Below are 27397 nucleotides of genomic sequence, written 5' to 3'. Positions count from 1 at the left end.
CCTCCCGGTGGTGAGAGGGGTTCGGGCGGAGCTGGGGATGGGGGCCCAGGCTCAGATGAGGTCAGTGCTTGGGTGATGCTCCAAGCGGACCGGGGCTCCATTTACACCCGGCAGGACCCCTCGGAGATAAAGTAGCAAATCACAATCCTAACTATCGTCAGCAACTGCTAATTTAGCACCTACAGCAGCGGGTCTCAACCTGTGGGTCGCAACCCCTTTGGGGGTCGAACGACCCTTTCACAGGGGTCGCCTAAGACCATCGGGAAACACATATATAATTACATATTGTTTTTGTGATTAATCACTATGCTTTAATTATTTTCAATTTGAAACAATGAAAATACATCCTGCATATCAGATATTTACATTACGACTCATAACAGTAGCAAAATGACAGTTATGAAGTAGCAACGAAAATAATTTTATGTTTGGGGGTCACCACAACATGAGGAACTGTATTAAAGGGTCGCGGCATTGGGAAGGTTGAGAACCACCGACCTGCAGTGAACCAACCACCACACCAGCCTTTCACACACTTTATCTCATCCAATAGCAGCACATGCCACGTGCAACACGCGTCACTTATCTCACTTTGCAGATGCGGAAACGGAGGTTAAAATCTGTCCAAGGTCACGCAGGTGGCAGAGCTACTATGGCCACAGTTTGTCTGATGTGAAGGTTAGTAGCATGAGCTATGAGATTATTAATTAAAAGATTGATATATAATCGTGAAATTTGGAAATCTGCCTTTTCCAACTATAGGGCATTGATCAAGTAACATGTATTAGCTCCACGTACAAGGATTAAGAATGATGTCGCAATATTTAACAACATGGGGATATTTGCACAGTATAGTCTTAAGGAGAAATAGTATATTTAATGTGATTCCATGTTTGTGAGATAAAACAAATGTAAGACCTTACAAATATTGTTAGAGAAAAATCATGGATACATAGAAAAATGCCTAGAAGGATCAATGCCAAAAGGCTAGTCTTGGACCTTAGCAAGGCGGGATCCTAGGCGATATTTCCTTCATTCCTTATTGTTCATTTGTCTTTTCTAACTCTCCAACAACATCCCTGTATCATTTCTTTTCAAAAGTCAGAGGAAAGGGGTCCTGGCTGGAAAGGAGGGGCTCTGCTCCAGCGCGGGCTCTGCCTCTGGCTTGGACGAGTCCTTTTCCTTCTGGGGCTGGCATCTTCGCCTATGACACGAGTGACTGCTCAGTAGACAGGAAGCCCGAAGATCGGGATCATATATACTGTGTTCTAGAAGTGTCTGTAACACAGGTCATGCTCAGTAAACAGTGAATTAATGGGTAAATGGGTGCACGCTATGAGATTTGAGAATTAGGGGCTGTGGTGGGTGGGAGAGTTTCAAAGCCATGGCATGCAGTTTGGTTCTCAAAGGTAGCCCAGAAGCAGAAGACGTGGAGGTTCTGGGACTCTGTGGACACCTCGCGTAAACGTGAGACTGGTCTCTGTTACATTCAGCTCATCAGCACAGGAAGGTGGCTCAGAGCTCTGGGCTTGGTGTTGAACAGACTTGATTTCTGGGGCCAATGCTGCTCTTTGCTGGCTGTGAAATCTTGAGCAAATTATACAGATTTTCCTAAGCTTGTTTTTTTCACCTGTAAAATAAAAGTAATAATTAGTACATAGCTCATAGGATTGCTCTGAGCATTTGAACAATCTGTTTAAATATTAGTTCAAAATGATAGACTAAATCCAGCTATTTTTTTCCTATCCCAAACCTTAGACACCCCAGAAAGATAAATAGATATGTAGCCCATAAATGTTTTGGCAAACAAGAAGGGGAAACCTCAGTGCATTGGAAATGGTGAGGAATTCCTAAAAGAAGAAAGATGGTGAAGTGAGAAGAAAGAAACTACTGCCTAAAAGCAGGAGAGACCTGCTGTGAAAGGTGGGAGTGGCTTTCAAGGTGCTACAAGCTTGGAGACAGTGGATGGGGGTGGCCATAACTGGCAGGGGGATGGGTTTGGATGTTACAGTAGGAACAGCTACCTACTCCTCCAATCCCACCTTTCCTGTTTAGCCACAGCAGCAGCAGCAGGGATCCCTGCCTCCATCATGCAAATGCAGGCACTCATCTAGGGAGCAAGGCAACGCCCAGGAAGAATGGACACTGGATCCTGGAGCACCTTTTCCATCAGCTTGTTTCTTACCCACTACATCCTCTCACACAGGAAGTGGGGCATCATCCACAGATTAACAAGGAAACTCAAATCCAAGATGAGGACACAACCGAGTCGTTAAGCAATGAGGAAAGCCACTACCGCGAAAGAGGCACAGCTCACAACAAACAGAAGCACTGACAACACAATCAGCTGAGCTGACAGATTCAACATTGAGAATAATCATTCTTGGAGCGTTATTAGAGAAAACACTCTGAGATCACAGAAATAGAAACAGGATTTTCCCAAAAGCATCCTCAGTAAATGGGCTGTGCATAGGTTGGACACAGATGAACAATAGCATGTAAATGAGCTAGCTAGAAAATCACACCGAAGACCAAGGAATTCTAGACTGCACTGAAAAAAAAAAAGAAGAGATAGAAAGCATAAAATAGAAGCTAAGATATATGAAAAATATATTCAAAATTTTCAATATCTACCAAATAGAATTTTCAGAAAGAGGGGAAAAAAAAAGAATAAAAATGAGGAATACTGAAATAAATAGGGAAGAAAATTTCTCAAGGTGATGAAAGACAAAAGTCCCTATTAGGGTTGCTGAAGGAGGAACGCACAAGGCCAAAGTGGTAAGGAATTATACATTTACTAGAAGCTCAGTGCACGAAATTCATGCACTCAGGGTGGGGGTCCCTCAGCCTTGCCTGTGCCCTCTTGCAGTCCGAGAGCCCTCACAGGATGTCCAACTGACAGCTTGGGGGATGTCCAACTGACATCTTACCTAAGCCATCAGTTGGACATCCTTAGCGCTGCCACGGAGGAGGGAGAAGCTCCTGCCACTGCTGCTGCACTCGCCAGCTATGAGCCCAGCTTCTGACTGAGTGGCGCTCCCCCTGTGGGAGTGCACTGACCACCAGGGGGCAGCACCTGCATCATAGTGACCAGTCATTCCACTGTTGGGTCAGTTTGCATATTAGCCTTTTATTATATAGGACTAGAGGCCCGGTGCACAAAAATTTGTGCACTGGCGGGGGGGGGGGGGAGTGTCCCTCAGCCCCACTTGTGCCCTCTCACAGTCTGGGACCCCTCGGGAGATAACGACCTGCTGGCTTAGGCCCACTTCCGGGTGGCAGAGGGCAGGCCCAATCCCTAGGTGCAGCCCCTGGTCAGGCTCAGAGCAGGGCCGATTGGGGAGTTGGGGCGCCACCCCCTGTCATGCACAGAGCAGGGCCCATCAGGGGGTTGGGGAGCTCCCCCCTGTCACGCACCGAGCAGGGCCAATCAGGGGGTTGGGGAGTTCCCCCCATCAGGCACAGAGCAGGGCCGATCAGGGAGTCGGGGTGCCTTCCCCTGTCAGGAACAGAGCAGGGCGGATAGGGAGGTTGTGGCCCCACCCCCTGTCACACATAGAGCCGCAGGGCGATCAGGGGGTTTGGGCACTGCCCCCTGTCACTCTGCTCCAGGGGCCAGGAGGCCTCGCGGCTCCGCTGATCCCGGGTTCAGGAGGCCTCGCGGCTCTGCTGATCCTGGTGCTGGGAGGCATATTACCCTTTTACTATATAGGATAGAGGCCTGGTGCATGGGTGGGGGCTGGCTGGTTTGCCCTGAAGGGTGTCCCGGATCAGGATGGGGGTCCCACTTGGGTGCCTGGCCAGCCTGGGTGAGGGGATGATGGCTGTTTGCAGCTGGTCACACCCCCTTCAGGGTGGGGGTCCCCACTGGGGTGCCTGGCCAGTCTGGGTGAGGGGCTGAGGGCCGTTTTCAGGCTGGCGGGTGACTGAAGCTCCCAACCTCTCCTTTTTTCTTTCTTTTTTTTTATTCTGGGATTTATTTACCTTCTATGGCTGTCACTGGAGCTGAGAGCCGGCTTTAGCTCTGAGGCCAGCTCCAGCTTGAGGCCTCGGCTGCTGAAAGCAGGGATCTGGGTTTGTTTGGGTTCTATAATTGTAACACTGTTTCGGTCCTGCTTGCTCCAGCTCTGACGGCTGAAAGCAGGTTTCTGGAGTTTTGTTTAGCTTCTATATTTGCAACAATGTTTCTTAGAGAGCAAGCTCAGAGGCTGGCAAGGCAGGCGGGGAACCTTGGCTTCCTCCATCACTGGAGCAAGCAAGCCTCCTGTTCGCTCCAGCTGCCTGGCAGCCGGCCGCCTTCTTGGTTGGCAGTTAATTTGCATATCGCCCTGATTAGCCAATGGGAAGGGTAGCAAAGTTACGGTTAATTACCATGTTTCTCTTTTATTAGATAGGATTAGGTCATCTGGAGACCAGATAGGCCAAGCTCCCCAATGGCGCCAGCCCCCAGGGATGGAGAGTCAGAGGTTTTAAAGGACTCTAGGTGGGCTTTTTTGGTGGGAAACTCTCTGGGTGGGTCCGGATCCTGGGAAAGTCCAGAGAGGAGAGATAATGGTCTTAGTAAGTGGAATGTGGTCTTAGCGAAAGGGAATGTCCATTGTGAAGTGGCCTAAAGGTCAGTTCCCAGGGGAGGGCATATTGATTCCTAACATTCCAGCCTTTTTGTTTTATGGAATTGGAATGGAGGCCATATCTTCCGTAGTTACTCCCTGCTGAGGGGGGGGACGTCAAGATCATAGGGGGGTGGACTTTGATTGTAGTCAGCTGGAACACTGTATAGATTCCTCCTGGTTGGAGCGAGGGGGTTGAAGCAGCATGATTTCCCTGAGAGACTGGTTGGTGAAGGCTCAAATGTGGTCCTGCCATCACAGTCGTTACCCGAGGCTCTGTCCTGGTGATGTAAGTCTGTGAGCTCCAAACCGGATCCAGAGGGCGGCCTTGCTGAGGTCTGACCTGGAGGGGCCAGACTACAATCCAATTTCCAGTGGCCTTTCCTCCCACACCTTGGGCAGGGTCCGGGCGGGGGTCTCGGGTTTGGGCAGGACTTGGTCCAGTGTCCTTCCTTGTTGCATTTGAAGGAGGGCCCGGAGGAGGCTTAGCCCTGACTTATCCGAGGTTGGAGGACCAGCACTTTGTTTGGGGTTTGTGAGAGCGGTGGCCAGGAGCTGGAAGGCCTCCTTCTGGGCCTCAGCCTTGGCCTGGTCTCGCCTTTGTTTTTGGATTTGGGTCTCCTCGTCTCTATTATTAAAGACCTTAAAGGCCAGGTTAAGGAGGTCTTTTGGGGGGTTTGTGGACCTGTGTCTATTTTTCAGAGTTTGCAGGGTATGTTTGGGGTGATTGGGCTATAAAATGGATGTTCAGAAGGAGGGCTCCCTCTGAGGAGGGGGGTCCAAGGTGGTAAATTTCTGTAAGGCCCCCGTGAAGTGGGAGAGGAGGAGAGCTGGGTTTCCGTCAGGGCCCTGAGTGATTTCATTAAGTTTGTCACAGGTGACCACCATATGGGCAGCCTTTTTGAGTCTGGCAATGAGACAGGGGATTATATGGCCACAGAGCCGGCGCCCTGGAGAATTAACTGATAGTCCCATCTCGGGTCATTCTGGGAGACCATGTCAAGCGCCAACTGGGCTGGCCACAGCATCCTGTCTGTGGAGGGCACAGCATGGTCCTGAGCTGCTGGCCAGATGTGCTCCTTCTCCTCTGGGGTGAGCGAGGAGGACAGGAGGACATAGATGTCGTGCCAGGTCAGGTCATAGAACTGGGTCAGGCACTCAAATTCCTTAGTAAAGGTGGTCAGGTTGGTTGAAAAAGAACTGAGATGCCTCTCAATCTGCGCGAAGTTGGACCTGGAGAATGGGATGTGTACCCGAACAATACCCTCAGTTCCTGCCCCCTCCCTCAGGGGTAGGATGGGCACAGGAATAGAAGAGGCTGTTGAGGAGGGCGGAGGCCAGTGTTAGGTGGGGGAGTCTGTAGTGAAGCTCGTGTTCTCGGGAGCCAGCCCCAGGGATGGAAAGTGAAGGTTTTAAAGGACTCCAGGTGGGCTTTTTGGTGGCGAACTTGCTGGGCAGGTTTGGATCCCGGGGAAAGTCAAGTGCAATGTGGTCTCAGCAAAAGGGAGTGTGGGTTGTGAAGTGGCCTAAAGGTCAGTTCCCAGGGGAGGAGGGGTCAATTCAATTATTTGATCCAACCTAACTGTGCTCATACCAAAAGGTGTACCACATGACAAGCAGAAAAGGAAACAAGACAAAGTACACATGTCATGGTGAAATTTAGAACATGAAGGATAGAGAAAAGGAAAACAGATTACTCATAAAGGAAAGCAGATTAATATCAAATTCAACTACAACATTGCATGCTGGGATATCTTTAGAGACTCAAGGGAAAATTATGTGATCCAGCCAAGCTGTGAGGACAAAATATACAAAGACAGTTTCAGCTATCCAGGGATAAGAAGATAAATGACCTGTAAGAGCATTTACTCCAACACAATAAAAATAAACTGAACAGAAAGTTGCAGGATTCAAGAAGCAGTGGTGAGTAAATAAATTAATAGAATTTTTTGAAGTCTAAATAAGTATTAATTAAAAAAACAAAAAACAAAGGAATACTGCCATCTCGAACTGAAATGGTATTGACATTGCAGGTGGAGAGAGAGGGAGAGGAAGGAAGTGTAAGTAAATCAAAGTCTATGCTTTGCTGAATGGATGCTCATGAGAGGCACTGTGCTTGTATAGGCCATGAAAGGGAAATAATGATCAGATATTGGAGTTAAAAAAGTAAACATCAGAAGTTACATTAAGAAGACCCAATCAATTGACAAAAGGAAAAAGTGGGGAAAAATAGAAAACATGGCAAATATAAAATACACAGTAATAAGACTTTCCAGATTAGTAATCACAATAAATATGAGTAGGTTAAATTGTTTTATGAAAAAACAGCAAATCAGGGTAACTATCTGAAGACCAGCTGCACAGAACTGTAACTAAAGATATAGAGAAAAAGCCACATCAATATTGGTAGGAGGAGCACAGTTGCTAAACATGTGGCTTTGTACCATGTGGCAATTGAAAATAAACTGATGAACAAAATATATCCAGAGACATAGAAGCATGGAACAGACTGGGTGAATCTCAGAGAGAAGGTGGGGATGTGGGGGTAGAGATTAATTAAGGAACTTATATGCATAACCCATGGACACAGACAATAGTGTGGTGAAGGCCTAGGGTGGTGGTGGGAGTGTCCTGGGGGGAAAACAGGGGATATCTATAATACTTTCAACAATAAAGATAAATAAAAAAAATAAAAAATGAAAATCCAGAGGGATATCATAGTTGCAGAGCCCCGCTGAGGAATGAGGGGTCTCAGTTCCATGCTGGGATCCCCAGCTTGGAACACCAGTGCTGGGAAGAGGAGCCCACATACATCTGGTTGTGAAAATCATCAGGGATTCCTCAGATGGATGGAAGTCTGTTGGAAATGTAAGCATCCTCTTAAAGAGGCAGCACACAACAAACTCTCACTCATAGGCACTCACCTTTGGCTCCATTGAAGGGACAGCAGCTTGGGGAGCTCCAGAGACATGGGTAGAAATTGAGTTGTGTAGCTTCAGGATGAAAGCTGAAGGGAGGGCAACCATTTTCCTTGTGTTGAGCCCTCCCACCACTTGGCCAAATCTGAATTTGCATTAGTTTGATAAACTCCACTAGTTCCACCCTGGTGACTCCCTGAGACTCCGCCTAACCCAACTTGCATACTGACTGAGGCTCTTTCATTGGCTGAGCCTTACGGGCGGCCAGCAGACCACGGCAGGTATCTGGGTGCCTTGGGACTTTTGCTGACCTGCCCAGGCAGGGTATTAGTGGCCGCAGCCTCAGTTCGCAGCAGGTCCCTCCTATGTGCATCCAGGCCCAGCCCAGGAAGCTACAGTAACGAACACTTTGTAACTCGTAAGAGGTAGCCCTGGGCCGGTCACAGGCAGCTTCTGACACTGACCTTAATTGAAGTTCTTGCTGAGAGGCCCCCCAACCAACACATCTGATAGCTTCAGACCATAATAGAGCACCATCCAATTAGCTCCACAGCGGCACACACAAAGAGAGCAAATCCCAGCACATGGGGTCAGTCCCTGCCCAGCAGCTCATATGCTGTGGTTATACCTATTCTCACAGTCAATCAGCCTGATGGTCAATCCCACCAACAGACGTGCCAACAGCCATCCAGGCACATCTACTACAAGTGGGCACACGCAATCCACACAAGGGACACTCCTGGAGCACCGTGCTCAGACTATCAGGGAGACTGCACAACTGGGCCCCAGAAGTCACCTACTAAAGTCTACCCTGCTCAGACTGGGAGATTTACCTAAAACACAGAAACAAACACACAGAAGCAGTAAAAATAGGGAAACAAAGAAACATATCCCAAATGAAAGAAAAGAAGTCGTTAGAAAAAGAACTAAATAAAGTAAAGGCAATCAATCTAACAGATACAGAGTTTAAAACACTGGTTATAAGGATGCTCAAGGAATTAGGTGAAGAATGGGTGAACTCAGTGAGAACTTCAACAAACAAAGAAACAAAAAAGGATATGTAAACCATAAAAAAAAGCAGTCAGCCCTAGCTGGTTTGACTCAGTGGTTAGAGTGTCAGCCTGCAGACAAGGGTCCCAGGTTTAATTCCAGTCAAGGGAACATACCTTGGTTGCAGGCTTGATCCTCAGCCCCTGTTTGAGACATCTGTAGGAGGCTACCAATTGATGTGTCTCTCTCATATCAATGTTTCTTTCTGTCTTCCCCTCTCCCTTGCTCTCTCTAAAAATCAATGGAAAAAATACTCTTGGATGAGAATTAACAACAACAATAACAAATCGGTCAGTAGTGAATAATACAATAACTGAAATGAAGAATACACTAGAAGGAATCAACAGAAGATTAGATGAAGCAGAGGATCAAATCAGCAATTTGGAAGATAAGGTAGCGGAAAATACCAAGTGGAGCAGCAAAAAGTAAAAAAGAATTTAAAAAAGTAAAAATAGTTTAAGGAACCTCTGGGACAACATTAAGCATAACAACATCTGCATTATAGGGATACTAAAAGGAGAAGAAAGACAGCAAGGAATTGAAAACCTATTTGAAGAAATAATTACTGAAAACTATCCTAACCTGGTTGAACAGAGTCCCAAAAAAGATGAACCCAAAGAGGAGCACACCAAGACACATCATAATTAAAATGTCAAATATTAAAGACAGACTCTTAAAAGCAGCAAGAGACAGTTTGGCTCAGTGGATAGAGCGTTGGCCTGCAGACTGAAGGGTCCTGAGTTGCAGGCTCGATCCCCTATAGGGGGCATGCAGGAGGCAGCCGATCAATGATTCTCTCTCATCATTGATGTTTCTCTCTCTCTCTTTCCCTCTTCCTTTCTCTCTGAAATAAAAAATAAAGTAGTAAGAGACAGTTTGTTCCCTACAAGGAAGCTCCCATAAGGCTTTCAGCAGATTTCTGAACAGAAACTCTGGAGGAAAAAAGGGATCGGCACAAAACACACGAAGTAATGAAAAGTAGAAACCACAACCCAAACTGCTCTACTCAGCAAAGCTATCAGTTAAAGTAGAAGAACAGAGAAAGAGCTTCCCAAACAAGAAAAAGCTAAAGGAGTTTATCACCACCAAACCAGTAGTACAAAAAGGAACTTCTTTAAGAAGAAGAAGGGGAAGGGGGAGAGAACATAAATACGAAGAGTAAAATGGTAATAACTACATGCCTATCAATAACCACTTTAAATTACATGGGTTAAATTCTCTAATAAAAAGACATAGCAGAGCTGAATGGATAAGAAAATAAGACCCATATATGTGCTGTCTACAAGAGACCCACCTCAGAAGGAAAGACACACAGATTGAAAGCAAGAGAATGGAAAAAGATAATTCATGCAAATGGAAACAACAACAAAACCTGGGATAGTAATACTTATATCAGACAAAACAGACATTGAAACAAAGGCTATAAGACATTATGACAAAGGGATCAACCCAAAAGAGGATATAACCCTTGTAAATATTTATGCATCTAATTACATAAAGCAAATATCGATGAACATAAAGTGAAAAACTGATGGTAATAAAGTCATAATATGGACTGTAACACCCCATTGACATCTATAGATAGATCTTCCAGACAGAAAACCAACAAGAAAACAGTAGCCTTAAATGACACACTGGACCATATGGATTTAATTGATATTTTCAGAACGTTTTATCCCAAAGGCAGCAAAATATACTTTATTTTTAAGAACACATAAAACATTTTTCAGGATAGACCACATGTTACTAGTGGATCAAAGACAAATCTTAATAAATTTAAGAAGATTGAAATTATCTCAAGCATCTTCTCTGACTACAATGGTAAAAAACTAGAAATCAATTACAAAAAAAAACACACTGAAAAAATTCACAAATACATGGGCGCTAAATAATGAATAAGTTAATAATGAGACTAAAATAGAAATCAAAAGATACTTTGAGGCAAATGAAAACGAAAACACAATGACTAAAATCTATGGGACACAGCAAAAGCCTATATAAAGAAATACACCAAAAAAATCCCAAATAAACAATCTAACCTTACACTTAAAGGAACTAGAACAAGAATAACAAAAAAAAGCCCAAAGTGAGTAGAAGAAATAAAATAATAAAGATCAGAGTGGAGCCTTGGCTGGTGTGGCTCAGTTGGCTGGAGCATCATCCCATACACCAAAAGGTCACAGGTTTGATCCCCAGTCAGGGCACATACCCAGATTGCAGGTTTCATCCTCAATTTGTACACCTGAGAGAGGCAACCAATTGATGTCTCTCTCTCTCTCTCGCTCTCCCTTCCTTTCTCTAAAAATCAATAATAACCAAAAAAAAGATCAGAGTGGCAGATGGAAACAAATGAAATAGAGTCTACAGAAGCAATAGAAAAACGAATAAAACAAAAAACCAGTTCTTTAAAAAATAAGCAAAATTCATATACCTTTAGCCAGACTTATCAAGGAAAAAAAGAGGGTGAAAATAAATATAATCAGAAATGAAAGAGGAAAAGTGCCAACTGGCACCACAGAAATACAAAGAATTATGAGAAAATGCTACAATTATATGCCAACAAAAAACAATGAAGAAGAAATGGATAAATTTCTAGAAACATACAATCTTCCAAGACTGAATGAAGAAGAAACAGAAAATCTGAACAGACCAATTAGTACCAACAAAATTGAATCAGTAACAATAAAATGCTCAAATATTCAAATAAGAATTAGTACTTATTCTTCTCAAACTATTTTAAAATATTGAAGAGAAGGAACGGCTCCAAAACTCATTTTATGAGTCCACCATTATTCTGATATCAAAACCAAACAAAGACATTACAAAAAATATAGGCTGCTCACCCCAACATGCTGTCTGCCATCCCCGCTGCCGCCTGCCCTGCAAGAGATGGCATGAACTATGCAGATGGGCTTGTGCAGCTGAGGTCCGGCAGCCATTGGTGTCAAACATTCAGGAGCTGGGCCTAAGTGGATTTCTCTGCAGGGTCATAGAGACTGGGGATAAAGCCCTCCAGAGAAAGAAGAAGGGAGAGGAAGAGAGAGAAAAACATCAATGAGGGAGAGAAACATTGATTCGCTGCCTCCTACTGAAGATTGAGCCCGCAACCTGGACATATGCCCTGACCGAGAATCCGAACTCTTGACTTCTCGGTGCATGGAATGCTGCTCAACCATCATGAAAGTGACAGTTCAGAATATTCCTGAGGAAGAACTACTGTGTGATGTGGAAATGGAAGGATTTACAAGAAAGGGTCCCCATTACACCATCCCAGGTGACAGCTGGGACTGTAAGAACTGGGAGGGACACCTGAGGCAATTAGCTTTAACTCAGGAAAAGCCAGGGGCTGAGGAAGCAATTTGTGAGTATCCTGGACTTGGGAGGCCTTTGAGTGCCAGCTCCGACCTTCCAACATCTCGGAGGATTCCTGCAACAAATGTTTTCCATGCACCCGATTCAGAGGTTAGATCAGCCGTGGGCAAACTACAGCCCTCGGGCCGGATCCGCCCGTTTGAAATGAATAGAACTAAAAAAAAAAAGACCGTACCCTTTTATGTAATGATGTTTACTTTGAATTTATATTAGTTCACACAAACACTCCATCCATGCTTTTGTTCCAGCCCTCCGGTCCAGTTTAAGAACCCATTGTGGCCCTCGAGTCAAAAAGTTTGCCCACCCCTGGGTTAGATGTTTGGATTGTGACCCATTTTTACACGGTTCTCAGAGAAGTTGTAGCTACAGAACTGGTGACAGTGATGCCTGTCAGAAAGCCTTTTGCCATTCCATGGAAGTGATTCAATAACTCAGAAGAAATCAAATGAGAGAGAAGCTCTATAAACACCCTGAAAGTGTTGAGTCTTTCAACCATTTTACCCCTCTAGGTGAACAAAAAACAACAAAAGAGGGAAGAAACTGTATGAAGGCAAGGACTTTGGGGACAACTTTGCCTTGACTTCATCTTTCAATGAAAGCAGGAGGAGTCACCCTGGGGAGAAGCTGTATAAATATACGGAATGTGGCAAGTGCTTCAAACGGAACTCTTCTCTCATTTTGCATCACTGAACTCATACTGGAGAGAAACCATATACCTGTAACGAGTGTGGAAAATCCTTCTCCAAGAACTATAACTTGATTGTTCATCAAAGAATCCACACAGGAGAGAAGCCCTACCAATGCAGTAAGTGTGGGAAAGCCTTCAGCGATGGGTCAGCTCTGACACAACACCAGAGAATTCACACCCGGGAGAAACCTTAAGAATGTCTAGACTGTGGAGAAACCTTCAATCAAAACTCATCCCTGATTTTGCATCAAAGAACTCATATGGGGGAAAAACCAAATTGATGTAACAATGGGAAGCCTTTCACAGACATCTCCCACCTCGCTGTGCATCTCAGGATCCACACTGGGGTGAAGCCCTAGGAATGTAGCAAGTGAGGAAAGGCTTTCGGGTTGGCTCGTACTTCACCCAGCACGAGAGGACTCACACCAGAGAGAAGCACTTTGAATGTGCGGAATGCGGAAATCCTTCAACTGTAACTCTTACCTCTTCCTGCATCAGATAATCCATTCTGGGGAGAAGCCCTACGAGGGAGTGTAAAGAATGTGGGAAGACGTTCATTGAGAGTGCTTACCTCATCAGGCACCAGAGAATTCACACTGGTGAGAAGCTCTGTGGCTGTGACCAGTGTCAGAAACTTTTCAGGAACATTCCTGGCCTCATCCGGCACCAGAGGACTCATACTCGTGAGAAGGCCTATAAGTGTAGTTGGTGTGCAAAGCCTTCAGGGACTTCTCCTGCCTGACCAAGCACCAGAGAATTCACACCAAGGAGACCCCGTACCAGTGTCCAGAGTGTGGGAAGTCCTTCAAACAGAACTCTCACCTTGCAGTGCGTCAGAGACTCCACAGCAGGGAGGGTCCCAGCCAGTGTCCTCAGTGTGGGAAAATGTTCAGAAGGAGCTCAGCCCTTGTCCCAAATCAGAGAACACACCCTGGAGAGCAGCTCACAGAACTATAATGGATATGGGCACACTTGTTTCCCAAATGCCCTCGAAAACCTGTGTGAGGGAGGGTATGCTCAGGGTGATTCCTCCCTGTCGGTACAAGAGAATTTTTTAAATTCATGTGATGAAACCTGTGTGTGTGTGTGTGTGTGTGTGTGTGTGTGTGTTTAATGTATTGATTTTTCTTTTGAGAGAGACATTGATTTGTTGTTCCACTTACACATTTATTAATTAATTCTTGTATGTGCCGTGATGAAGGATCGAACCCACAACCTTGGTGTATCAGGATGATGCTCTAACCAACTGAGCTACCTGACCAGGCCCAATAAAACTTTTTCATTTTATTTTAAGGAAAAAAGTAAGTCCCCTGCAATGCGACCTCTGTGATAATCATCATTAGTGTTCTGGTGGCCATCCTTTCCCCCATCTCCTTACGCGTGCGTCATTTTTCACATATGGGGGTCCCATCACACATGTGGCTTTTAAATATAGAAACTTATTTTTAATTGTTTCTCTTCCCTATCGAGTGAGTTGAATGTGGAGCATTCCTTACCCATATTATTAAGTTGCTACATTAGGGCAGTGGTCGGCAAACTGTGGCTCGCGAGCCACATGCGGCTCTTTGGCCCCTTGAGTGTGGCCATGAAGTTTCAATCGCACTGTATGTGCACGCCTGCATGTGGTATTTTGTGGAAGAGCCACACTCAAGGGGCCGCAGTATGCTGACCACTGCATTAGGGAACTCCTGGAGGGAACCCAGGACGGTGGTAAATGTGGCAAAGGCGTCAGAATGATCACCCTGTACAGAACATGATACACATACACTGGAATAACACCTTTGGATGTCAGGAGGACGCTCCTCTAGGCACCCAGCTGCTCCTGCCTTAGAGTGAGTTAACTGGAAAGAGCCTGTGAATGTGTTCAGTAACTGATCAGTCTGATGGATCCTTGAATTGGGAGTGTCTTCCGGTTGTACATAAGCAAGCTCTTAGCAGAATCAAGTGTGATCAGCGAGAGCAGCTTTCAGCAGGAGCTGTATTGTCTCGTCTGGATCAGCAGTGATAGCCTGGTGAGAGGCCCCCATAGTGCTCCACACCACGGCAAGTGCAGAATCAGAGGAGATGGCTGTTTGGATGCATTTCCCACCTGCCAGGTGCTGAGGACTCATTTCAGAAGAGGCACTTGGAGGAGGATGTTGCTTGTGAATGAACAGCGACATTATCCCTCTTAAGGAAAGACTGAGCAGGAGGATGGAGCGGGCTGCTGTAGAGATGTGATGCACTGCTTTAGTTGTTGAATAAAAATGACTGAGTTGGTATGTTTACGTTTTTCCTTTTATTGTTGCTAACTTAGGACATTTCTGATTTGTTCGATGCTGAACCATAATTATAAAGGTTTTGTTGCCATATTGAAATGTTATGATGTGGCAGGCAACAACAAAAAAAGGCATAAAGTAGATTTGCTGTATGACAGCCATGTGGAGATACGTTTACATGTGGATGTTGCTCATATATATATATTAGCATATAATAGAGAAATATGCTAATTAACCAGGACACCATAACAGGTCGACTGGACAGGAAGAGGTTGTGTGTGCAGCGTCGGGGGCGAGATGACAGGGACCTCCGTGCGCCTTTGCTGAGGGAGGGCCTGATCAGCAGCAGCTGTGGCTGCTTCAAGGGCTGGAGAGGGAGGCAGGGCCAGACTGGCAGTGGGCCCGAGGAGGGAGGCAGGGCCGGACTGGCAGTGGCTACAGCTGCTGCGGGGCCTGGGGAGTGAGGCAGGGCTGGACCAGCAACTCTAGGGTGGGCGGCGCCATGCGATGTTGAATTGTGTGCTGGGCTCTTAGTGGAGAAATAAATGTGGTTTTGTTAGGGGAAAAAATATAGGCTAATATCCCTGATGAATATAGATGCAAAAATCCTCAATAAAAATATTTTTAATCCTCATTTGAGGACATATTGATTGAGTTTAGAGCAGGGATGGGAACTGTCCAGCCCTCAGGATGTATAAGGCCAGTGAAATAATTTGGTCTGGCCCTGCCAAGGCATTAGAGGTGAGTTAATCAAATATTTGCAGGCTAATTTTTAAGTTGATAATTTTGTATGGCCCACAAATTATGTTATAAATATCCAAATGGCCCTTGGCAGAAAAAAGGTTCCCCACCCCTGTTTTAGAGAGAAAGGAAGAGGAAGAGAGAGAGAGAGAGAGAGAGAGAGAGAGAGAGAGAGAGAGATGTGAGAGGGAAACAATAATTGGTTGCCTTTGTACATGTCCTGACTGGGGATTGAACTCACAACAGAGGTATCTTCCCTGACTGGGAATCAAACCCACCACCTTTTGGTGTATGGGATGATGCTCCAATCAACTGAGCCACTCAGGTAGGGCTGCTCAATAAAATATTAGCAAACTAAATACAGCATTGCATGGTTGGTTCAATAATCCACAAATCAATGAACATGATACACCACATAACAAAGTAAAGAGTAAAAATTATATAATCATATCAATACATGCTAAAACAAACACTTGACAAAATTCGTCATAAAGTTATGATTAAAAAACTCTCAGCAAAGTGGGGAAAGAGGGAACATAACTCAGCATAATAAAAACCATATATGACAAACACACAACTAACATCATATTCATAAGGAAAAAGCTAAAATAATTTCCCTTAAGATCATGAACAAGACAAGGTGGTCCACTTTTACCACTTTTATTCAACATAGTATTGGAAGTCCTAGCCACAACAATCCAACAAGAAAAATAAATAAAAGGCATCCGAATTAGAAAGGAAGAAGCAAAACTGTCATGATTTGCAGATGACATATTTTGTATATAGAGAATCCTAAAGATCCCTCCAAAAAACTGTTAGAATTAATAATTGAATTCAATAAAGTAGCAGGATATAAAATAAATATTCAGAAATCAATTGCATTTTTATACACCAATAATAAACTATCAGAAAGAAATTAAGAAAACAATTCCATTTATAACTATCTTATAACCCCGTAATTCCACTTTTATATGTCTCAAGAAATCCACACACTAACTTGAAAAGATATATGCTGCATATTTTCATTACAGAGTTACTTGCAATAGACAAGATATGGAAGTAACCCAAGTGCCCATCAAAAATGAGTGGATTAAATGAGGAACCAAGATGTAGGCGTAGGTAAATGCCTTCCACAACCACATCAAAATTACAACTAAAATACAGAACAACCTTCATTCAAAACCCCCTGAAATCTGGCTGAATGCAAGTCCTACAACTAGAGAAGTACAGACGAAAGCACATTGAGACTGGTAGGAGGGGTGAAGGTGTGGAAGGGGCTGGTCTAGCACCCATGTGCAGCATTTTTAAAATTGGGCCTCCCATGGGAAGCAGGGGTTCCCAGGCACACACAAAACCCCCAGCCCGGGGTTCCAGACGTGGGAAGAGAGATCCCTGTAACTTTGGGCTGTAAAAGCCAGCAGGGATTTGTGGCTGAGTGACAGGGAGGCTGCTGGAGTCCCAGGTGTTCCTCTAAAAGGCTCTGTGCACGAGCATACATGGTCCCGATTCCTCTGAGCTCTAGCACCAGGCGGCAGCTTTGGGGAATCCAGGCACATACTGGGAGGAACCGGACTGTCTGGCATGGGGGCAGGAACTCAGGGGGGCGGGCTTTCTCCCAGACAGGGGTGTTCACAGGCTCGTTGCTCCTGTGTTGGCAGCCATATCTGAGTTTCCATAAGTGTGGCCCACACTGTTCTTTCTGCCCTGGTGATTCCCTGAGACCCCATCCCATCCAATTTGCAAACCCACCCAAGCTTGTTTGCAGCTGCTTTTACATATGAATGTCCTGTCCTGGCTCAGGCTTCAGACTTTTTAAAAATCTCTCAAACAAGCTGCATTTGGTGACAGCATGCCCCAAACCTATCAATAAAAGGCCCAAGAATAAGCACTAGCACCAGCCTGCCTTGCTTCACAGCTGGGCCTCACCTGGGCACCTCCAAACCCAATACAATTAGCAGCCAGTTATAGATCACCCTATAGCTCCTGCTGGGTGGCCCCAGGCAGTGGCTGACTTTGCCCCTCCCTGGAGTCCCCAGAGCCAGCGCACCTGGTGGACAGCTTCAGACCACAGCAGGTTACAACTCTACACATCCACAAGCAACACACTCAGGGGGCAGACTCAGTGAGCACCAAGGCCCCACTGAAGCAAGTCCTGCTCCATAGGGTGTCTCCTGAACAGCAGCTCTTTCATTGTAGATATAGCTGGTCCTCACAGCCACTTGGCCTGGAGCTCACTTCCTCCCAGTGATGCCAACAGCAATCAAGGCTCAACTACAAGACTGTGCTCACAGCCCACACAGGGGTGCACCTAGAGTGCCCAGCTCAGGTGACTGGGGAGGCTGAGCCACTGGGCCCTACAGGACACCTACCACACAAAGCTACCAATTCCAGGAGACATAGCAGCTCTAGGTAGAAACAAACACAGGAAGCAACCAAAATGCAGAGACAAAGAAACATGTCACAAATGAAAGAAATTGAAGCAAGCAAACTACTGAATACAGAGTTCAAAACAATGGTTATAAGGTTACTCAAGGATCTTAATGAGAGTTTCAAGGAAATTAATAAGAGCATTATGGGACTTAGTGACACTTTCAAGGATCTTAGTGAGAATGTCAAAGATATGAAAAAGGACCAGTTAGCATACACTAACTGAAATAAAGAATAACTTACATGAATTCAACAGTAGAGTAGAGGATTCTGAGGTCAAATCCATGATTTAGAAGATGAGGAAGCAAAAACAACAACAACAACAACAAAAACACACAAAACAACCACCCAACCAGAAGACTAAAAAGAAATAAGAATCCAAAAATATGGAGCTAGTGTAAGGAGCCTCTGGGACAACTTCAAGCATACCACCATTCGCATTGTGGGGGTGCCAGAAGGAGAAGAGAGAGAGCAAAATATTGAAAACCTATTTGAAGAAAGAATGACAGAAAACTTCCCCTACCTGGTGAAAGAAATAGACATACAAGTCCAGGAATCCCAGAGAGTCCTAAACAAGAGGAAGCCAAAGAGGTTCACACCAAGACAGATCCTACCACAGGTTTTCAGAGAGATTTGGGCTGTGTCACTCAGCCACTCGGAAAGAGGGGTGAGATCACAGGGTTGGTATGAGGCTAAAGCAGAGACTGCATGGGAAGCACGTGCACAGTGCCTGCTGGGAGCACAGGCTCAGCATGGGGCTCTCGCTAACTGTGTTTATCAACAGCACGAGTGTCTTCTCTGAACCTGGCACAGTGGCAGGTGTGGTAAGCAAGGAGCCTCCTGGGGCAGCACCCGCAGGTGTGGTGGTGCCAGCTGGGCGGTCCTCAAGGACTAGGGGAAGGCAGACAAGGAGGAGCAGGACCACACAGAGGACGAGGAGGGAGAGGATGAGGAGGTGAGGAGGAGAAGCGGGAGAGGTGCTCCCAGTCAGTACTGAGACTTCCCCTTTCTCTCTCCTTCCACCTTCCCTTGCCTCCTTCCCTAGTCTTCTCTGGTGACTTCTGCTGAAAGTAAAAAGAGGAAAAAGAAATTTAAAAAAAAGCAGAACAGAGGTTTGGGCTTCATTTTTTGTTTGTTTGTGTTTAAAGCCTATTTAAAGCCCCAGTTTTCAGAACAGTCAGCGTAGGTCCTGGTGTGAATGTTGGGGGAGTGGTTTTTGTGGGGTCAGGGCTGAAGGCCTGGAGACCCCAACTCTGAGGAGCCTTCCCCCTCCCAGGTCTCTGCTCAGTGAGTGCTCTGTGGGAAGAGGGCTGAGTGAGGAGTCAGGGGAGGGGGAGGGGAGCATGGGGACCGGAGCCCTGGACTGTCATCTGTGTTTGTGCCATGCATACCCCTGCTTGCTTGAGTTGACCTTACTTGGTGTCTGTTGTTCGAACCTTAGATGGAGTTGTTTCAGTGTCAGAGCAAAATGAGTGGCCACGTTCTTACAGACTGAGGAGGGGTTCCCTGAGGCCCCAGGGGCTCTGCTCCGGGCCAGGCACTCCGGGTCTCCTCTTGCTTCCTGTGCCATCACAGCTTCTGCCCTCCTGGGATGCTGTAGGTTCAGCTGCAGCAGCTTCTGGCTGGGCCTGGCCCCCACACTGCTCCCGTCCTGGCTCTGCATGTGTGCCCTCCTCTCCCCCTCCCCCGACCTCTCCCCCTCCCCCTCCCCCTCCCCCTCCCTCCTCCATCCTCTTTCCTCTCCTCATTTCAATCCCCACCTGTGTTCCTTACTCCGGGGGTGTTTCCCCTCATGAATTTCCACTTCAGCATCCCTTGCTGACAAGCTGATCTCTGGGTTCCCAATTCAAAGAAGAAACCCGGGAGAGGGTTTCTGGGAAGTTTCTGGTGGCTGTGCTCATCGCCATTGTAATCCTGTCTTGGTGGCCGGCTTCTCCAGGACTTAATGGATCAGGGGTTAACTCCAAGTACTGTGTGAACGTTCGCAAGCTCCTCCACCTCTCAGGGCCTCCATTATCCCATCTGCCAAATGGGGACAATAATGTTTGTTTTACAGAATTGTGAGAACAAAAATATAATCCTGGTGCTGTGAGTTCCTTGACGTCAGGGACAATGTCTTATTCATGTCTGGGTCCCTAGATTCAGGTTCAGGATAGGTGCTGAGTAAATATCTGTTGAATTAAGTTTTTTGTAAGTGGTGTATCTTTGTGTCAATTAAAATGCCTTTTTTTTGCTATAAAATAACAAAAAATCCCATTTATAGAGGCGTAGTCATATAACAAGATTCTCCAAACCAGGGAAGTGCTTGCATTGGTTCCACAGCTCATGAGGTCCTAACTGTAATTCCTTGTTTGTTGCCTCACAATTCCCAAATAGCTGTAGCAGCACCAGGCATTTTATTTGTATTCAAGATAGCATGAAGGAGAAAAGAAATTGCCAGTTGCACATGTTCCTTCGATCACGAAAAGCAGAAATTTTACCCAATCCCAGGAAATTTTCACTCAAGTCCCATTTCCCAGAGCTATGTCAAATGTCCACTCAGTTTGAGGCAATGCTAGTAAAGTAAGTATTTAACTTTCTCAGGCTTTTTAAGGGAGGCAGCAAGGGATTGTGGGAGAAATCCCATTGTTTGAGCTAATTGCTGTCTGCTGCCCAGTTCATGGTCCTCGCGCTCTCCCTTTTCAGGTGGAATTGTGGGAGAGAAGCATTCTGTGAACTTGTCAGGTGTGTCTAGAGGACACAGGAGAGAAAGGTCAAATACAGAATTCAGAACAGGAGCAGGAAGTTTGCTTTACTAGATAGGTGGACATCAGCTAGTTAGTTCTCCTCTCTGGACTTTGGTTTCTAGACTCCTAAAATGAGGTGGCTGAACAAGATGGGGTGTGATGGTCTTTCTAGCTTTTATGATCTAGCTTCATGAAATCAGAAGGTCAGAGAGGAAGGAAGAGCAGGGTGGAAGGCAAAGAGTTGTGTATACATGTGCATGCCGTAGATACGGATACATTTATAGGCATTGAAAAGCATCCCCTACTTCTGGGCAGGATGGTGGGGTAGGTAAACACCGTGCTTGCCTCCTCCCACGACCACATCAAAATTACAACTAACTAATAGAATAGCTGTCATGAGAACCACCCGCAGACCACTGAACAGAAGTTCTATAACTCAGGAGACACAGAAGAAGCCGCTCTGACACTGGTAGGAGGGGCAGAGATGCAGAGCAGGCCTGCCCACACCTACGCGTGGTGGCTGAGAATCCAAAGGGATCTCTCTGCTGTGGATGTGCCCCCTGAAGAACAAGAGGTCCCAGCCCCACACCAGGTACCCTGCTCAGCGTCCCAGTGCCGGGGAAAGAAGTCCTCATAACTTCTAGCTGTAAAAACCAGTGGGGAGTAGCTGAGGGGATTATAGCTGAGAGAGATGGAGGGTTGTGGAGACCCAGGCATTCCTTTAAAGGGCCTGTGAATGGACTCACTCAGATTCACTTGCTCTGAGCAACAGCTCTGGGGCAGCAGAACAAAAAGCACCAGGGGCATACGGGGAGCAACTGAATTGCTTGGCTTCCAGGTGAAGGCTGGAGAAGTAGCTCTCTCAAGACACAAGTGCTGGCCTTACTCCTTTGTTGAGCACTCCCTCATCTAGTCTGCAAACGCAAGTAGGCATCACTGGATAAACCATTCCACCCACCCTGGTGATTCCCTAAGACCCTGTCCAACTGAACTCGTGGCTTTTCCAGGACACTTGCAGTGGCTCTTCCATACAAACGGCCTGCCTTGGCTCATGCTGCAGACTTTCTTAAAAATCTCTCAAAGGTCCACAAGCCCCAAACTAGCAGTGCCTGGTCTTGATGTGACCTGTACCTCTTGCTAAGTGGCCCCAAGCCAGGCACTGGTGCAGTCACCCTCAGTTTACAGCTTAATATCGAACATCACCTCTAAGCCCAGCACAAGTGGCAACCATTCCACATCACTCTGTAGCTCATACCAGGAGGTGCAGTGCAGGGAACAGGCAGCAGCTGAACTTGGCCTGAACCAGAACCTCTCCCAAGAGGCCCCAGAACCAAAATACCTGGTGGCTAGCTTCAGATCACACCAGACACCACCCAAAGGTCATCATAGATGACACCCAAAAGGCAGACTTAGCAGGCCATAGAGTGCTGCTAAAGTGAATCCCTGCACAACAGCTCATCCATTGTAATCTTAGCCAGTCCTCACAGCCAGTCAGGTTGAGTGTGAATCCCTCCCATTGATGTACCAATGGCAATCAAGGCCCAAGTACAATAGGAGGGCACATAAAACCCACACAAGGGACACCCCTGGAGCACCTGGCTCAGATGAATAGGGAGATGCCGCCACTGGGTCCCATTGAACACCTACTACGTAAAGTCACTCTACCAAGAACAAGCAGCTCTACCTAATATATAGGAACAAATACAGGAAGGCAGCCAAAATAAGGAAACAAAGAAACAGGTCCCAAATGAAAGCACAGAACACAAATCCAGAAAGAAACAACAGAAAATAAAGATAAACAATCTATCAGATGCAGGGTTCAAAGCACTGGTTATAAAGATGCTCAATGAACTTAGGTGAATAACAGATGAACTCAGTGAGGAACTTATACAAAGAGAAAGGAAATCTAAAAATGTAAAATGAACATAAAGGAACCAGTCAGAAAGGAAGAATACAATAACTGAAATGAAGAATACACGAGAAGGAATCAATAGAAGATTAAACAGAATTGAATCAGGAATTGGGGAGACGAGGTAACAGAAAACACTAACTCAGAACAGCAGAAAAAGAAAAAAAAACTCTAAAAAAAGAGGATAATTTAAGAGGCACTGGGACAACATCAAGCATATCAATGTATATTACAGGGATACCAGAAGGAGCAGAGAAAGAGAGAGCAAAGAATTGAAATCTATTTGAATAAATAATGACAGAAAATGTTTTTAACCTGGTGAAAGAAATAAACATACAAGTTCAGAAAATACAGAGCATCCCAAGCAAGATGAACCCAAAGAGGCCCACACCAAGACACATCATAATGTAAATGCCATAGGTTAAAAACAAAGAGAGAATCTTAATAGCAGCAAGAGAAAGACAGTTACCGACAAAGGAACTCTCATAAGACTGTCAGCGGATTTCTCAAAGAAACATTTCAGGCCAGAAGGGAGAGACAAGAAATATTCAAAGTGATGAAAAACAATGATCTACAAACAAGCATGTCAAACTCGTGGCCCGTGGGCCGCATGCAGTCCTCAGCAAATATTTTTGCGGCCTAGCCAATATAATGGTGTGTAAGAAATGTTTTAATAAAAATTTTGTAACTTAATTTTTACAATATCCTGTTATACATATTTATTCGATATGAACTACAACATTCGCTAATGACTGATTACTATAATTGTGTTGCATTCATTTCCCTTATGCACCTTACACGCAAGCACACCATTTCTCTCCACTAATACTAGCAGTGAATATTTTAGCAGCCAATTGCTACATTATTAGTCTTGGACTGACTTGTTTGGTGTGCACAACAGGAAATATTTCGCTTTCAGAGAACAAGAAAAATAGGTTTATTTGTGTTACACTTACTAATTTGTGCAGTTATTCAGTGTCTGGTAAGTTAATGTTCAAGAAAAAGCATTAATTTTTATTAAAATGTTCTATTATTTTATGTTAATGATGACTAATTTATTTCAGCCCTTTGTATTCAGCATGTTTCTATCAAAATAAATCTATGTTTCTATGAAAATTGAAGCTTTTGTTTTTTTGCGGCCCACATAAACTTAAACCTTGTTGATTTGGCCCGTGTTAGCCTTTGAATTTGACATGCTTGATCTACAACTAAGACTACTCTATCCAGCAAGGCTGTCCGTTAAAATGGAAGGAGAGATAAAGTGCTTCCTAGACAAGAAAAAGCTAAAGGAGTTCATCATCACTAAACCAGTGTTATAAGAAATGTTAAAGGGACTTCTTTAAGAAGAAAAAAAAGGTAAAAAATGAATAAGAAAATGGAGGTAACTACATATTTATTAATAATAATTTTAAATAGATGAAATGCTCGAATCACATGCTGAATGGATAAGAAAATAAGACTACATATGCTGCCTATGACTCACTTCAAATCAAGAGACACATAGACTGAAAGTAAAGGGATGGAAAAAGATTTCATGAAAAATCTGGGGTAGAAATACTTATACCAGACAAAATAGATTTTAAAACAAGGACTACAACAGGAGACAGAGAAGAACACAGTAATTCAACTTCCGGGTATTTATCCAAAAAAACTCAAAACACTAATTCAAAAAGACATATACATTGATATATGTTCATTGCAGCATTGTTTGCAATAGCCAAGATATAGAAGCAACATAAGTGTCCATTGATGGTTGATTGAATAAAGAAGAAGTGATTATATATATATATATATATATATATATATATATATATATATATATGCATATTAGCCATAAAAAGAATAACATTTTGCCATTTCTGATGGGGATGGACCTAGAGGATATCATGCTAAGTGAAATGGGTCAGACAGAGAAAGACAAATGCCATGTGATTTCAGTTATATTGTAATTAAAAAAATAAACACACCAACAAACAAAACAGAAACAAATTCATAGATACAGAGAACATTTTGATGGTTGCCAGAAGGGAGGGAATAATGGGGGGGGATGGGTGAAAAGTGTATGAGGTTAAGAGGTACACATTTCAAAAACATTACAAATTGTAAAAACAGTCATGGGGATGTAAAATACAGCAAGGGGATATAGCAAATAATATTGTAATAACTCTGTATAGCGTCAGATGGGTACTAAACATCAAAGTGCTCACTTCGTAAGTTATACAAATGGCTAATCACTATGTTGTACAACTAAAACTAATATAATATTGTATGTCAACTCTAACAGAAAAATAAAAAAATCCAATATAATAAAAGGCTAATATGCAAATCGACAGAACAGCAGAACAACCGGTCGCTATGATGTGCAGTGACCACCAGGGGGCAGACACTCAACACAGGAGCTGCTCCCTGGTGGCCAGTTTGCTCCCACAGGGGGAGTGTCACTCAACCAGAAGCCCAGAAGCCACACTCATGGTCAGCAGTTGGACATCCCCTGAGGGCTCCCAGACTGTGAGAGGGTGCAGGCCGGGCTGAGGGACCCCACCCCAAGTGTACAAATTTCATACCCAGGCCTCTAGTTATTTAAAAAAATAAAAATGATATAGATGTATAAAGTAATGTGTTGGGAAGAGATGGCAATAAACATGATGTCAAACATTAATAACATTTTGTATATATTTAAGCATAAAAAAGTGAAAAGCAACTCTTGCCCTGAATCACCAAGACAGAGGTGAGAAAGCTGCAGCCGGTGTGTGAGGCAGGACCACTGGACGGCACACCCTCAGAGCGGCTGCAGCTCCCCTGGCTGGGTCGGCCGGAGTGTGGGGAAGAGGGCAGCGTGGACAAGCCTGTCATTTTTTGCCGTAAAATAATGAGTCAGGGCATCTGTGCTCTGTCCTCGGGCCCCTCCCCCAAGGCAGCCACCTGTTTGCGATTCCTCTAATAGCACCACGAGTGTCTGCTCTTTCTAAAAGCCGATCTGGGCCGATAGCAGTGTTTGTCTTTTATACAGAAAAACATGTGTGGGCTTAAATAATATTTAAAAATAGCTTTGTTTTTTAAATTATTTTTTAGTTTGAAGGGATGATACAAGCTTTTATAGAAGTCACTCATTATAGAAAAATACAAAAACTGAATTTGTGCACTTTTTTCATTTCTTTTTGTTCTCACCTGAGAACATTCTTCGATTGATTTTATTTTATTTTATTAAATCTTTATTGTTGAAAGTATTACATATGTCCCCCTTTTATCCCATTGAGCCCTTCTAGCACGCCCCCACTGCCCTATTGTCTGCGTCCATGGGTTATGAATATATGCATACAAGTTCCTTGGTCTCTTACCACACACCCACCACCCTCCCCTGCCTTCCCTCTTAGGTTCTACAGTCTTTTCTATGCTTCTGTGTCTCTGGAACTATTTTGTTCATCAGTTTACTTTGTTCATTAGATTCCACATATGAGTGAGATCATGTGATACTTGTCTTTCTCTAACTGGTTTATTTCACTTAGCTGACAGCGGTTCTCAACCTGTGGGTCGAGACCCCTTTGGGGGTCGAACGACTCTTTCACAGGGGTCGCCTAAGACCATTGGAAAACACATATATAATTACATATCGTTTTTGTGATTAATCACTATGCTTTAATTATGTTCAATTTGTAACAATAAAATTGGGGGTCACCACAACGTGAGGAACTGTATTAAAGGGTCGTGGCATTAGGAAGGTTGAGAACCACTGGCTTAGCAAAATGCTCTCCAGGTCCCTCCATGCTGTCTCAAAGGGTAAGATATCCTTCTTTTACTGCCGCATGGTATTCCATGGTGTAAATGTACCACAGCTTTTTTATCCACTCGTACTGATGGGCACTTGGGCTGTTTCTAGCTCTTAGCTATTGTAAATTGTGCTGCTATGAAGATAGGGGTGAATACATTCTCTCCGATTGGTGATTTGGGTTTCTTAGGATGTAGTCCTAGCAGTGGGATCACTGGGTCAAATGAAAGCTCCATATATAATACTAGAGGCCCGGTGCACAAAAATTTGTGCACTGGGGGAGGGAGGGGGGGTCCCTCAGCCCGGCCTGTGCCCTCTCGCAGTCTGGGACCCCTCGGGAGATAACGACCTGCTGGCTTAGGCCTGCTCCCGGGTGGCAGAGGGCAGGCCCAATCCCTAGGTGCAGACCCTGGTCGGGCTCAGAAAAGGGCTGATTGGGGAGTTGGGGCACCGCCCACTGTCATGCACAGAAGAGGGCGGATCGGGAGGTTGTTATGCCACCCTCAGTCACGCTCAGGGTAGGGCTGATTGGGGGGTTGGGGCACCGCCCCCTGTCACACTCAAGGCATGGTCGATGGGGAGGTTGCGGCGCCACCCCCTGTGATGCACAGAGCAGGGCCAATCAGGGGGTTGGGGAGCTCCCCCCTGTCATGCACAGAGCAGGGCCCATCAGGGGGTTGAGGAGCTCCCCCCTGTCACGCACAGAGCAGGGCCCATCAGGGGGTTGGGGAACTCCCCCCTGTCACGCACAGAGCAGGGCCCATCAGGGGGTTGAGGAGCTCCCCCCTGTCACTCACAGAGTAGGGCCGATAGGGGAGTTAAGGCACCGCCCCCTGTCACACACACAGCAAAGCGCCGCCACTGTCACACTCAGGCAGGGCCGATGGGGAGGTATGGCTCTACCCCATCACACACAGAGCAGGGCCCGTGTA

General features: G+C 45.2%; 1 pseudogene; it reads left to right on the top strand.

The window, feature by feature from the left end:
• The first annotated feature begins 11755 nt into the window (after positions 1 to 11755).
• On the top strand, positions 11756 to 13595 carry LOC106699355 (annotated as a pseudogene).
• The last annotated feature ends 13802 nt before the right edge of the window (positions 13596 to 27397 follow it).

Source organism: Myotis lucifugus, unplaced genomic scaffold (genome assembly GCF_000147115.1).
Source record: "Myotis lucifugus unplaced genomic scaffold, Myoluc2.0 scaffold_380, whole genome shotgun sequence".
NCBI lineage: Eukaryota > Metazoa > Chordata > Mammalia > Chiroptera > Vespertilionidae > Myotis > Myotis lucifugus.
The sequence above is the reverse complement of the archived record's forward strand: the minus strand, read 5'-3'. Positions and strand labels throughout refer to the sequence as shown.